The 12,431-nt window shown below is 35.9% G+C and overlaps 1 pseudogene across 1 annotated transcript; it reads left to right on the forward strand.

The window, feature by feature from the left end:
* Positions 1 to 5,581: 5,581 nt before the first annotated feature.
* On the forward strand, positions 5,582 to 9,296 carry LOC146935083 (putative F-box protein PP2-B12; annotated as a pseudogene). Its single transcript, XR_015033066.1, has 3 exons — positions 5,582 to 7,450; positions 7,634 to 7,782; positions 8,321 to 9,296. The product of XR_015033066.1 is annotated as a putative F-box protein PP2-B12 (transcript).
* Positions 9,297 to 12,431: the final 3,135 nt, after the last annotated feature.

Below are 12,431 nucleotides of genomic sequence, written 5' to 3' on the forward strand. Positions count from 1 at the left end.
TTGGTCTCCATCTTGCAGGCAAGCTTCTGAGTATCTTGCTCACATGGTCAGAAGCAACATAGCTCTTCTTTAGAATTTGTAGCCCAGAGACTAAGGTTTGAAACCTTAAGTACATCTCCTCAATAGTTTCATCATCCTTCATCTTGAATAACTCGTACTGATGTACAAGCATGAGAGCTTTAGCTTCTTTGACCTTCTTGCTGCCTTCGTAGTTAGAACAGAGAGAAGCAAACATAGTTTTAGCAGTGGATTTGTCACTCATCTTCATGTACTCTGCTTTGGGAATAGCAGTGACAAGAACTCCTCTGATAATATGATGCTTCTTGTAGAGTTTCTTCAACTCAGGAGTATGTTTCTTTCTATCCACAGCAGCTCCTTCTTCATCAAGGTCTAAGCCACTAACGCCATCTTCTAGAATATCCCATAGTTTCTCATCTAAGCTCATGATATAACTATAGAAGTTGGTTTTCCACCAAGAAAATTCTTCAGGATCTCCGTTGAACTTTGGAATCTTTCGAACACTGGATTTCTTGTCAACATTGTAATCATATGCAACACTTTTGTTGTTGTTGCCAGATCCATTTCCAAAAACAGATTCGTCAGACATGTTTTTCTCTGATCTTGGACTGTTACACTGTTAGGTGTTATCAACAGAACCAAGGCTCTAGATACCAATTGAAGGTGAGAAAAAACACAAGAAGGGGGGTTGAATTGTGTTTTGAAAAATTCTTCGTTTCTCCTAACACTGAACACACTGATCAGAAGCTAAGCGAAACAGCTTCTGAAGTGATAATCAGAATCTACACACAGCGGAATAAAACAGAGAGAGAGAGAAGAAGAACAACACAAAGCAATTATACTGGTTCCTTCCACAATCCGGAAGTAGTCCAGTCCCCCTTGCACTTCCAAGGAGATTTCACTAAGAGTAATATCTGATTACAATTGCTCAAGCACACCTGCAAGAGACTTCCTTTGCTCAAGCACACTTTGCAAGAGTCTTCCTATGCTCAAGAACACAATCAACAGACTTCCCTGCTCAAGCACAACTACAAGAGACTTCTAACTAAACAAAATTACACAGAAAATTGTTTAAGGTTGAACACTTGATATACAATCAGAGGTGCTCACAATACAAATCAGATACAGACTCAATAACTTAAGAATTTCTAAGATGAAACTTTGAGACACAGAAATTCTAAGTGAATGCAGAACAATTTCAGCAGAGGTTTGGCACTTGTAATAATGTTGTGAGTCTTTCGTTCAGCATTACCAAAACTCTAAGTCTCCACTCCTTTATATAAAGGTGTGAAAGAGACGTTGTGAAATTGCCAGCACATCAAAGAGTCGTTGTTGAAGCTTGATCTTTCACCAATGATCTTTTGCCTGATTTGGTTGTTGTCCTATGAAGAACCAATTTGAAATCCATTCCTTATTCAAAGGAACATCTATGCAGGCGAAGCCGTATTCTGGAGCTGTTTTCTTGTCTTGTAGTGTGGACATAAAACAGAGTAGTGGAGAAGGTGGTTGTACAATTCGTACACAGTACAATGTCAACGCTTTCGTCCAAAATTGCAAGCACATTCCTTCAAACACCTTTGAAATGACCGTCGCAAAATTTTACTGATCTTTTGTTGTCCTTTGATGAATTTCGATCCATGACACAACTCTTGAATCCTTGAATTTCTCAAATTCAGTTGATCTTCTGCTTCTGGTGAAATGACTTCTGATGAGGCAGCTTCTGATGATGCAACTTCTGATGATACAGCTTCTGATAACGCAGCTTCTGATGATGTGGCTTCTGGACCTCTTGTCTTCAGGAGCACTATTCTTCAGAAGCACTTTACTTACTTCAGGAGCGGCTTTACTTCAGGAGCGCTTTTTCTTTTCAGGAGCGAGTTGCCTTCAGGAGCACTAAGCTTCAATTTTGTTGATTCCTTTTGCTCTTTATTTGCTCATTCAGAACCAATAAATGATGTAACCTTTTTAATTATGGTCCTGTACACTTGAACAAATATTAGCTAGTCCAATTTACAATTTTTAATACCTTGTTATCATCAAAACTCTTTAAGGTTCATTGTTAAACACATTTTGTTCCAACAGTTTATATCATGGCAGTCACAATGAGTATATAAAAAGTACGAAAAGAATCACATTCTTCCTACAATTTGTTGCAGACTGCATGCTACCGAAGCTAATTTCAAATGCAAATGGACTTAAATTTTTGTTTTTTTGTGCGCAAATTTATCAATAACAATGAGAAAATATCCCACATCGGATAATATGAAGAAATATGCAAAGGCTTAGTCATATAAATAAAAGCCTTGTGTGTTACTTCTACTATTCAGTATTTGTAAACTAGTAATTATCAATTACATTATACAATTCCTTTCTTTCTGTTTCTATAAAATTGACTGCAACCAGGGTTAAGTGATACAATACAACATCTGTTACCGAGATTCACAATATAACATGACACTTTAGTGTAATATAATTAAACATCTATATAAAACTTTTAAACTATCAATTTATATCAAATAAGATTACTACCAATCTACCATGCATATTATAGCTTCTTTTGAAACTGAGTGTAACGCCCATACTAAACGTATCTAGAAAGTTTAGCATGTGCATTAACTTGATACTGGATACATTAAAAATTTACAACTTAAAACATTCAAAAGAATATCTTATACATCCATAAGTGTTCGTACAATAAAAATATAGCATAACTTGTCCAAAACATAGTATGTGCGTCCTTGAAATCCATATCGTCTTGCAGCGGGTACGAACGAACACTTGCTTGCTGAAACATCCATCCGGCCACTAGCTTGCCATACCAACCTGATTTTCTGAAACAAAAAAGGATTGGGATGAGACATAATGTCTCAGTGAGTTCTACCTAACCCTAGGTTATAGGTAACCTCGGGGAAACCTACGGTCACCACGTGTCTACAATACAACCTGACAGTTGATTATACCTGTGTGGTCTTGCTTGCCTAGACGGTCGTGCATACTAGATTCCATCGTAGGTTCATCTTAATTGTCATAGGTCTTGCTTACTTCTTACGTGTCATGGCGGAAGAGGGGAACCTAAATCCGCTATGCCAAGATATATATGATAAATACCTCGAGGCCTAATCATAACATATTCATGACACGATTCCTATACCGGACGATTAGGGGAAACTTAAGATCGTCATCGGTTTAATCATTCATAACTTGCTCTATTCATAAACTTACACGTATCTAACGTCATATCATAATCATACATACATAAATGTTAGCATTGAACAATCATATTATCTAAGTTCATTTTACGGAGAGCCCCGGGTGGAGTAACCCCAAGAACAATCCCATACATAACCGATGAATACCTAGCTAAGGCACCTCGAACTCCCTCAGTGACATACGGGTCCCTCCTTGCGGAGCTTATCCCGTTCTCACGAAACCTACGTCTTACATACTCATTTACCACGGATCCTTAAGCGATCCCATATGTGGTAAACTACACATACATCATAGTCTTAATCATACATACGTGTAGGGTTAAACCTATACATGCTTACTCGTTTACCACGGGTCCGTGATCTATCCGTTTAGCGTAAACTACCTACATAGTCATATTCATTCATAGTAAAGGGTTGGCTTATCTAATCACGGCTTAACATGCTTGCATGGTCATTTCTAGTTCATGTGCGAAGAGAATACACTAAACATTATGTGTCTTAACATGCTTAGGACTCATGCATAGCATTCTAGTTCTCGACCATATATGTCGAGGCTCTACATTCATTCCTTTCCTTAAAGATTAGTTTGCTATCCAACTTATATCATATCATTCTCTCATAAGCCATGCTTTACCAATATGTTAAATGCTTGCTTCATTCTCAAGAAAACCTTTTAAAAGATTACCAAATGGGACCTTGGTTTGAGGGGTTTAATTTCATAAAAAGACTGCACAAAGAAAATCCTGCACGAAAACTACCAACACAACCTGAAACGAGCAAACAGTGAGTTTTGCATTGTTTACTCGCCTAGGCGAATTGGAGGCGAGCAGAACATGCTTGCTGTGGTGTGTTACTCGCCTTGCCGAGTACTTGCTCGCCCCGGCGAGTTGTGACAGTTCAAAACTTGTATAAATGACATTTCAAGCCCAAAAACCTCAAAACCAAGTGACCCCAAGCATTTTTTAACTCCATAAATCATAGAATACCTGAAAAACATTCATATAGCAAGCTTCCACATATTTAGCAACCATGGCATAAAAGGGCAACTAATCACTAAACATAAAAAACCCTAGTTCTCATATTTTTCCTTACAAAGATAAACACATAGTCCCAAAGGGTGGGAAAACTATCTATGGAACTCACCTTATCATAATCTTACTATTTCTTCAAGCTTTAGACTTCAAAGCTTCAAACCCTAGCTCTTGATTCACCAACATCCATAGCCTTAGCTCATCAATTCAACTTCAAATCATTTTCTTTGATCATGAAGGAACCATATCATGCACAAGTTCATTCTTCAACTTCCAACTTAACCAAAACCCTAACTTCTTGATTTTCTCTTGGTGAAGAAAAAGAGTAGTGATAACAACCCAAACCAAGCTTCCAAGTACCATAAAATCTTGAGGGAATCTTGCACAACATATATCTTGATTTGGAAGAAGTTTTGGAAAGGATTGAGGAAGAAAAGAAGAGAAAGAGGGCGTGGGGGTTTAGAGAGAAGGAGGAGAAAATTTCTTCTTCAAAACCTAGAGAGAGAAAGAGCAATTGGAAGTGAAGAATTTTGGCCCAAAAACACTTAAATACCCATTTGTGTGAAAGTACTAAAATACCCTTCGTCTTAAACGTGTTTATTCCGACACTGTTACTTAACTCGTATTTAGCTGACATCACGTAATAAACATTGTCCGTTATACTTACTTTGCATAACATTATCCTCTGGCATGTTCGACTGGTAATATTCCATTAGCCGACGAGTGGGATATTACACTGAGTTTCATAGAAACAAACAATTTATATATTGTCTTTGCTACTTTTTCCTTTTTAAATTTGATTATATGCTAACAAGGATCAATGGTAACATGACCCAGAAAAGAAATAACGAACAAACATCTCCAAGTAACATATATTGAAAGGCATATTGAACCAGGCCAGTGGAGAAATAATGTTACAAGTTTATTACTCCCTCTCAAGTCTGAATTGAGGCTAATCCAAGTGGATCAAATAGGGACGTGAAACAACGATGAGGCAGTGATGACAACAACAGATATGATTCATACGATTTCTAACAATCCAATATAGTAAAAAATAGTACTACTACTATCACTTCAATGTTTACCTTTCTCTTTGATAAGTTGATGAAAGTTTTTTCAATTCTCGGCTACAACCTTAAAGAAGAGGCTTTTTCTTTTATGCTGGAAATAAAACCAGTGCAGGATTATGTTGTAGTTCAAATTAATAATTTTAGTGATAAAAAAAGTAGAAACAAAAGATAGTAGTATTTTTGTAACTCTCCTAGATCCTCATGTCATCCTATTGTAGTTGATAAGCATGCAGGGGATGGGAGCTATCTTTGGCATGTTAATTTTTTAACTATAAAATTTGATTTTTTGTGCCATAGAATATATGGAGCCATGTGCACTTGCATGCTGTAAACATACTCAGGGCCTCCACTAGATGCACAAAACTTTGAGTTGAGTCTTAGATAACTTGAAATCTCCCATTCGTAGGTGGTCTTCAAAACTCACGGGTACTGCATGTTTTCTGGTCGTTGTTGGCATACGTGGTGCCCCAAGTTTGGTCATGTTCTCACCATTTTTGGACCTTTTTCTTGTAGTAGGTCTAAGCAACATCCTTTCTCTAATCATGCTTCCTAGATTATAGCTATTATCAGTTACTTCTAACTAAAAACAAGGAAACACTTGAGGTTAAATTATCAGATTCATGTGGTTTTGACTGGTTCTAACGCTCCCACGACCTTCACGAGACTCTTTTGACTCACTTGTAGTCGGATCTCCCTTGCTCAAATGATCATTCATTCGGCTATCTGAGCGTCAGCTAACCTTCAAAAGATCGGCTGCCATTTTCTGCTAAGGACTTAGATTATTTTTAGGTGTAAAGAATATCATCAAGAATGGGTAATTTATTTAGGAGTTTAATTTTTATACCGCCAATGTATTTCCTCGCAAAAAACGACAATAATCGAATGTAACGCCGATACTAAATTTGTCTAGAATATTGAGTCGGCGTTATAATTAGTACTGGAAAAATTAAAATTTATAGCATAAAAGTTTATATGAACAAAATACAGTCGATACACGTCTCGTACATTTGATAAAGTGTACCACTGGAGAGTACATAAATGAGTCTACTGAATACAGAATCACTACTGGTGAGTGCATAATACATAACAGATGCCAAATCTCATACCAGTACAAGACCGTGTAACATAAGTCGTCCAACTTCCTTCTTCTTATCCTCATCATGAGCAACCTGCTTATTTGAAATAAAGTATAAGGAATGGGATGAGACTCTTGATAAGATTTTATTAAGAGGAGGCACTCCTAACCTTATATGTCTGTTTTGTAAGAATGAGTTAGACCCCAAATTTAAGGGCCACCTACCGTGTCCATATTAGCACAATCCCGACAAAAGCTTAAAGGAAAACAAATTTACACTTACAATAGTTTCTCAAACATATCCCATCTGATGAACGTAGTCTACTATAGTATGAACATTAAAAAGACACTTCCACATTCTGCCATCAATCTGATGCCAATATTGAGGGCTTCTTGTTTTTAGTTGACAATGAGATGTAAGTGAATGTGAATTTATATTTCCTCTCTTCTGTGTGATTTCTTTTCCATTTCGAAACTGCTGCCCTTTGGTTACTTAACTGATGGTAACTTGGTTATTTTCAAAAAAAAAAAAAAAAAACTGATGGTAACTTGGTAAGTTATATTTCTTTCGTATGTGTAATATTTGTGGAGGTAAGGGGCAAAATTGGCAAATGAAAAAACTAACCAAAATCCCTAATCCTTGTATATATATTGTTATTATATATAGAAGATCACTTCACCACTATTTAACCCTAAAACTATAATTATTTTCACCTCGTAGGTAAAAAAATCAAAAGAATGGCAAGAAGGATAATAGCGGCAAAAAGCAGAAGAATGGAGGCAGCTTTTGATGAATTTCCGGAACGATGCATCTCAGCCATTCTGTCTCGTACGACTCCCGTTGATGTTTGCAGACTCTCCCTTGTTTCTAAGACTTTCCTTTCTGCTGCTGATTCCGACGTTGTTTGGAACCACTTTCTCCCTTTGGATTCCCGTCTCATTAACTCAATCATCTCACATTCTCCTTCCCTTGCCAACGCTCCCACCAAAAAGGCCCTCTATCTCGCTCTCTCTGATAGCCCAATCATCATCGATCATGGTCGAAAGGTATTCTTTTTCATAACGGTCAATTTCTCAAATATTAGAGTTTATTTTAGTAAAAATTAATTTTTAATCAATTGTTGTGCAAGAAACTATTGATTTTTGTAATCCCTAGTTTCTCTTTTATTAAGGCTTATTGATTTAAGATGTTTTCGGAATGCTAATAAGCCTTGAATATATGAAATTCAGAGCTTTAAATTGGATAGGAAAAGTGGAAAAATATGTTACATGCTTGCTGCTAGATCTCTCACTATTCATTGCGGTGATGGTGACAGTGATGATGATAGTGATGATGAACTACTCACTGATAAAGAGTGGATTCATATGAATGATTCCAGGTTAGTTTTTTTTTTTTTTTTTTTTTTCCATTGTGTTAATGATACTATTATTTCCTATTTCTAAACCTTTATGGATACTAAATTGGGTTAAATAAGTAAATGGTCCCTCAAAAAATTTTCATAGTCTAATGAATATTTATTTGCGTAGTGTGGAGTATTAACGATACATATATTGTATTTTTGTTAAAATATTTTCCTTTGTCATGCTTCTAACTTTCTTCCAAAAAAAATTATAAGTAAATACTTCTCGCTAGACTATTCAAACCCAAAGCTAACTTACACATGAATCTAAAGCTCAATATTAGTGATGGGTCCCCTCTCTGATAATTCTCTTAATAGATAACAAACAATATAACTTATTAATTGAGAAGTTTCTCAATATGCTTGGTTTACAACTTCCAAAATCCAAACTTTAGTTGATGAGCCTACATTGTTATCGTATCTACACTTGTATAATACCCAATATGTGATGGTATGAATAACTTTCATTTTTTTTGCTTCAAAATTCTTGTATTCTTGTCTTTGCAATTATTTACAGGTTTCCTGAAGTCGCTAAGCTTTGTCTTGTGTTCTCGCTTGAAATTCGTGGAATAATTAACACTTTTTCCTTGTCCCAAAATACTCGGTATGCGGCTTATCTTGTGCTATGATTGATGACTATGGATTTGAGAATGAACCTATGAACCTATCAATTGATGTAGAAGGTGGCCATAGCAGCACTAAATCCGTCTGTTTGGATCCCAAAGCGTCACGCAACAAAGCAATAACATGCTCAAGGAAGCACTCCAACTACAAGCGCGGACGTTATATCGTTTGCAAATGTCTCGGTTTTCCAAGGAGGCCGTACCCGAGAGTAATAGGATTGCAGTGCCCTAGTATGAGAAGCGATGGGTGGCTGGAGATTGAGATGGGAGAGTTCTTCAATTCAAGACTTGAAGGCGAAGAAGTCCAAATGAGTGTTGTCGAGAAAATGGAGAGTGGCAAGAAGAAGGGAAATTTCTTTCTTGAAGGAATAGAAGTTAGGCCTAAGGAGGAAAATTAAGCAATATTCATTGAATTATGCAGGGTCTTGTCTCTTAGGTGTTTTGAGGGATTGCTTGTGCATGATTTCTGGTCATGATGTTTTGGTTATGAAGGAATATAGAAACAAAGAGTCTTCGACTAAATTGTTCACCGTTTCTTTGAAGTCTTGCACCTTGACCAATGCATTACATATGTTTGAGGATGGTTAAGTGTTGCTTGAATATTTTGAGTATCGAGATTGGGAAAATAAGTTGATTGTTTATGATCTAAGGGATGACACTTTTAAGTCTAGTAATTTTAAATACAGGTGTGTTTATGCTCGAGAAATGTGTGCTCAGAGTTTGATATCACCTTAGTCTTAAATCTAGGATTTAGATGAGGTGCAATGTCACTTGAGCATATCACTTTTTATGTTTTTTATTTTGGGCTTGTACTGTTACTTAATGGTCAATTGAACTTGAAACTTGAGAAATTGTAGTTATTTTCAATTATTTGTTTGTTTGTATGATTATTTGTGATTTGATTTTCTCAGTTCAGAATTAGGATTTAATCAGAAATTATGCGAATACTTTAGTATCTTTGCTGAAATGTCTGAACTGCACAAATTTCATAATATGTGTTTCAATTCTTTCACAATACATTATGAAGTGAACTAATCAAATCTTGTAATGCACACGGTTCTTTATAAAAGTTCGAATAACTTTGCGAGATATCATGATCATCCAAGGAACATTATTTAAAGGCATATTGAACCAAACCGGTGGAGAAGTAAGTACATGTAATGTAATTACTTTTTTTAAAACTAATTTACAATGTTGTAAATCAAAGGCAAACACTTATTTGAATGAGTTAATGATTTTTTTCGTCACGGTTAAACCTTCTGCTTCCGCCTCATTAATGTATTTTAATTTATGCAGACAACTCGGTGACATTGTTGTGCATATGAAGTGATTGTTTATCTGACATTGATTTGCAAAGTACCATGTAAGTTTTTGATTCTTGGTTATTCTTTCAGACAGCCACAAAACAGCTACTAGAACCGTTGCATAATCAATGTTTACTTTTGCCAAAACAGAAGACAGAATATTTAAAATGATGCTCTGTCTGAAGACAGAAGACAGGATATTTAAAATATTTAATACTAGGCAGTGATGATAATAAGAAAGTATGAAATCCAAGTTTGACATCAAAAACATCTAATTCATATGTTTTCTAATAATTCAATACATACAAAAAAACAAAGAATACTCTGAGCTTAACTTTCTTGCTTTTTTATTTGACAGTTCAACTCTCAAACTCTTGAAAAATATAACAGAATATCACTCGCAAATTTTAAACGAGAAATCAAAACAGGTTCTGTCACACCAACTTTGTAACCCAAAAATAAACACGCCTCTACTATGGCATTCATCGTAACAATCAAACATTTTGTCTCTATCAAAAAGAGAAAAGGGGGGGGGGGGGGGGGGGGACAGAGGATCCCTTTGACATAACGCACTTTCCAATTTAAACTCTTCAATCAGGCTACCATTAACAAGAACTGTTGAAGTAGCTATAGTTATACATTCCATAATCCATTTGCGCCACAATGTTGGAAAATTCATTTTGGCCAGAACTGCATCGGTATGCTTTTGATCCACATAATCACATGCTTTTTCAAAGACATCTTTAAATGGAAAAGGGGGGGACAGAGGATCTCCTTGACATAACGTTCTTTTCAATTTAAACTCTTCAATCAGATTACTATTAACAAGAACTGATGAAGTAGCTATAGTTATACATTCCATAATCCATTTGCGCCACAATGTTGGAAAATTCATTGTGGCCAGAATTGCATCGGTGTACTTTTGATCTACATAATCATATACTTTTTCAAAGTCATCTTTTAATGCCAACAATTCTCTTTTGAATTTAAGCGCTTCATCCACCACCTCATTAGCTATTAAATTTCATCCATAATTTTTTTTTTTTTTAGAAAAGCTTATTGAGAATTTGAAACTACACTTCAATGACATTTCTCAATATATTTGTAAACACCTTATACATTCATCATAAAAAATCAGCCAGGCGTTGGCAAATCTCGACTTTGGAAATCAAAACTATAAAAGTGCAATTATGTCATCACGTCAATTTGCCATCGATGAAATTACAATAAAAAAACGCATCAAATTCTCTTTTAAGTCCACCTAGAAATCCTTGATAACCCAAAATTCATATCATCCGATCCTAGACTTTTAAAATCGTCACAGTCTCAAACCGCCCGCTTCACCTTATCAATATTAAAAGGTTTTACTGATTCCCTTTTATGCATTAATGTTATCCCACATCACAATTAGACTTGACTACCGATACCTTAAGAGTAATGACAGTATGTTTAATGAATCTCACAATTAGGTCACACATTATGTTTCATTACTTTTTTTGTGGTGACCGGGGTTTGAACCCCGAACCTTGCATATTTTATACATTGTCCCAACCAACTTAGCTAAACTCACGAGGACAATGTTTCATTACTTTGAAACAAACATAAATAATTTTCTTATATCATAAATATATAGTCACAATACAATTTATAAATTCAAACATAAAAACATTTGCCTCTAAAGCTTTGCACCAACAATGTGGCCCTACCTGAATGAAGTGATGTGATAGTTGATTCTAAAGAAATAAAATTATATTCGAGATTGCACACGCTCATACATATTAAAAAGAGTCCTGATACACATACACCCTAACGTGGCAATACCACTCCTACACCCACATAAAAAAATGACATGTGGCAATGTGGGCCCCACACTCACTAATTTCTTCTCTTTTCCTTTTTCTTTCATCCTCTAATCCAACATTGGATCTCATCCTCCATCTCTCTGTAGCGGCTGGATGCGCCGTCATCATCACCACCACATCCAAAACTTATCACCATCACCGCTGTCTTCAAATCTGTCACCACCGTCACCTAACATCCTCCTCAGAACCGCCGTTCTCTCAGCCATCGTCCTGACCGCTAATCCACCGACCTCCCACCACCACCATCATCTTCGCCCTCTTCACCATCTCTTCATCGGTGGCCATCCTCTTTTCCCTCAAAACGTCAGATCTGTTCGTCCTCACGACCACCACCTCGCCATCCTCTTTCTGCATCGATCTATGATTCTTCTTCATTTCTCTCCATCTCTCTCACAAACCCTAACTGAGTAAGTGTAAAATGTTTTTGTTTGGTAATGATACTGCTTGGATTTCCTATTGTTTGTTGATGAAGTTGGTTTCTAATTTGGTTTTCAATTTCAATTTTCCTATAGCCCTAATCAAAACAAAAGGGGAAAATGAAAAAGTAAATCACAAACTGTAGTGTTGATTTGTTGATTCAAATCTATTTTGCTTCTCAATTGTAATATTGATTTATAATGGTTTTGAACTGTTTGCTCTGAGTAATACAAAAGAAAGGGTAATAATATATTTGAATGAAGCAATTAAGATAACTTGCCATATAGACATGTAGAATGTTGATATATACATCTTTTAATCAAAAGCTTTGTTAGGTAGTTAGGCTGATGGAATCCGAGGGAGTGCCATAAATAAGTTATTAGATAAGAGCTATGAAAATTGGGAGATGACAGTAGTTTTTT

Source organism: Medicago sativa, chromosome 3, assembly GCF_051527215.1.
Source record: "Medicago sativa cultivar Bolivia chromosome 3, Bolivia_mono, whole genome shotgun sequence".
Taxonomy (NCBI): domain Eukaryota; kingdom Viridiplantae; phylum Streptophyta; class Magnoliopsida; order Fabales; family Fabaceae; genus Medicago; species Medicago sativa.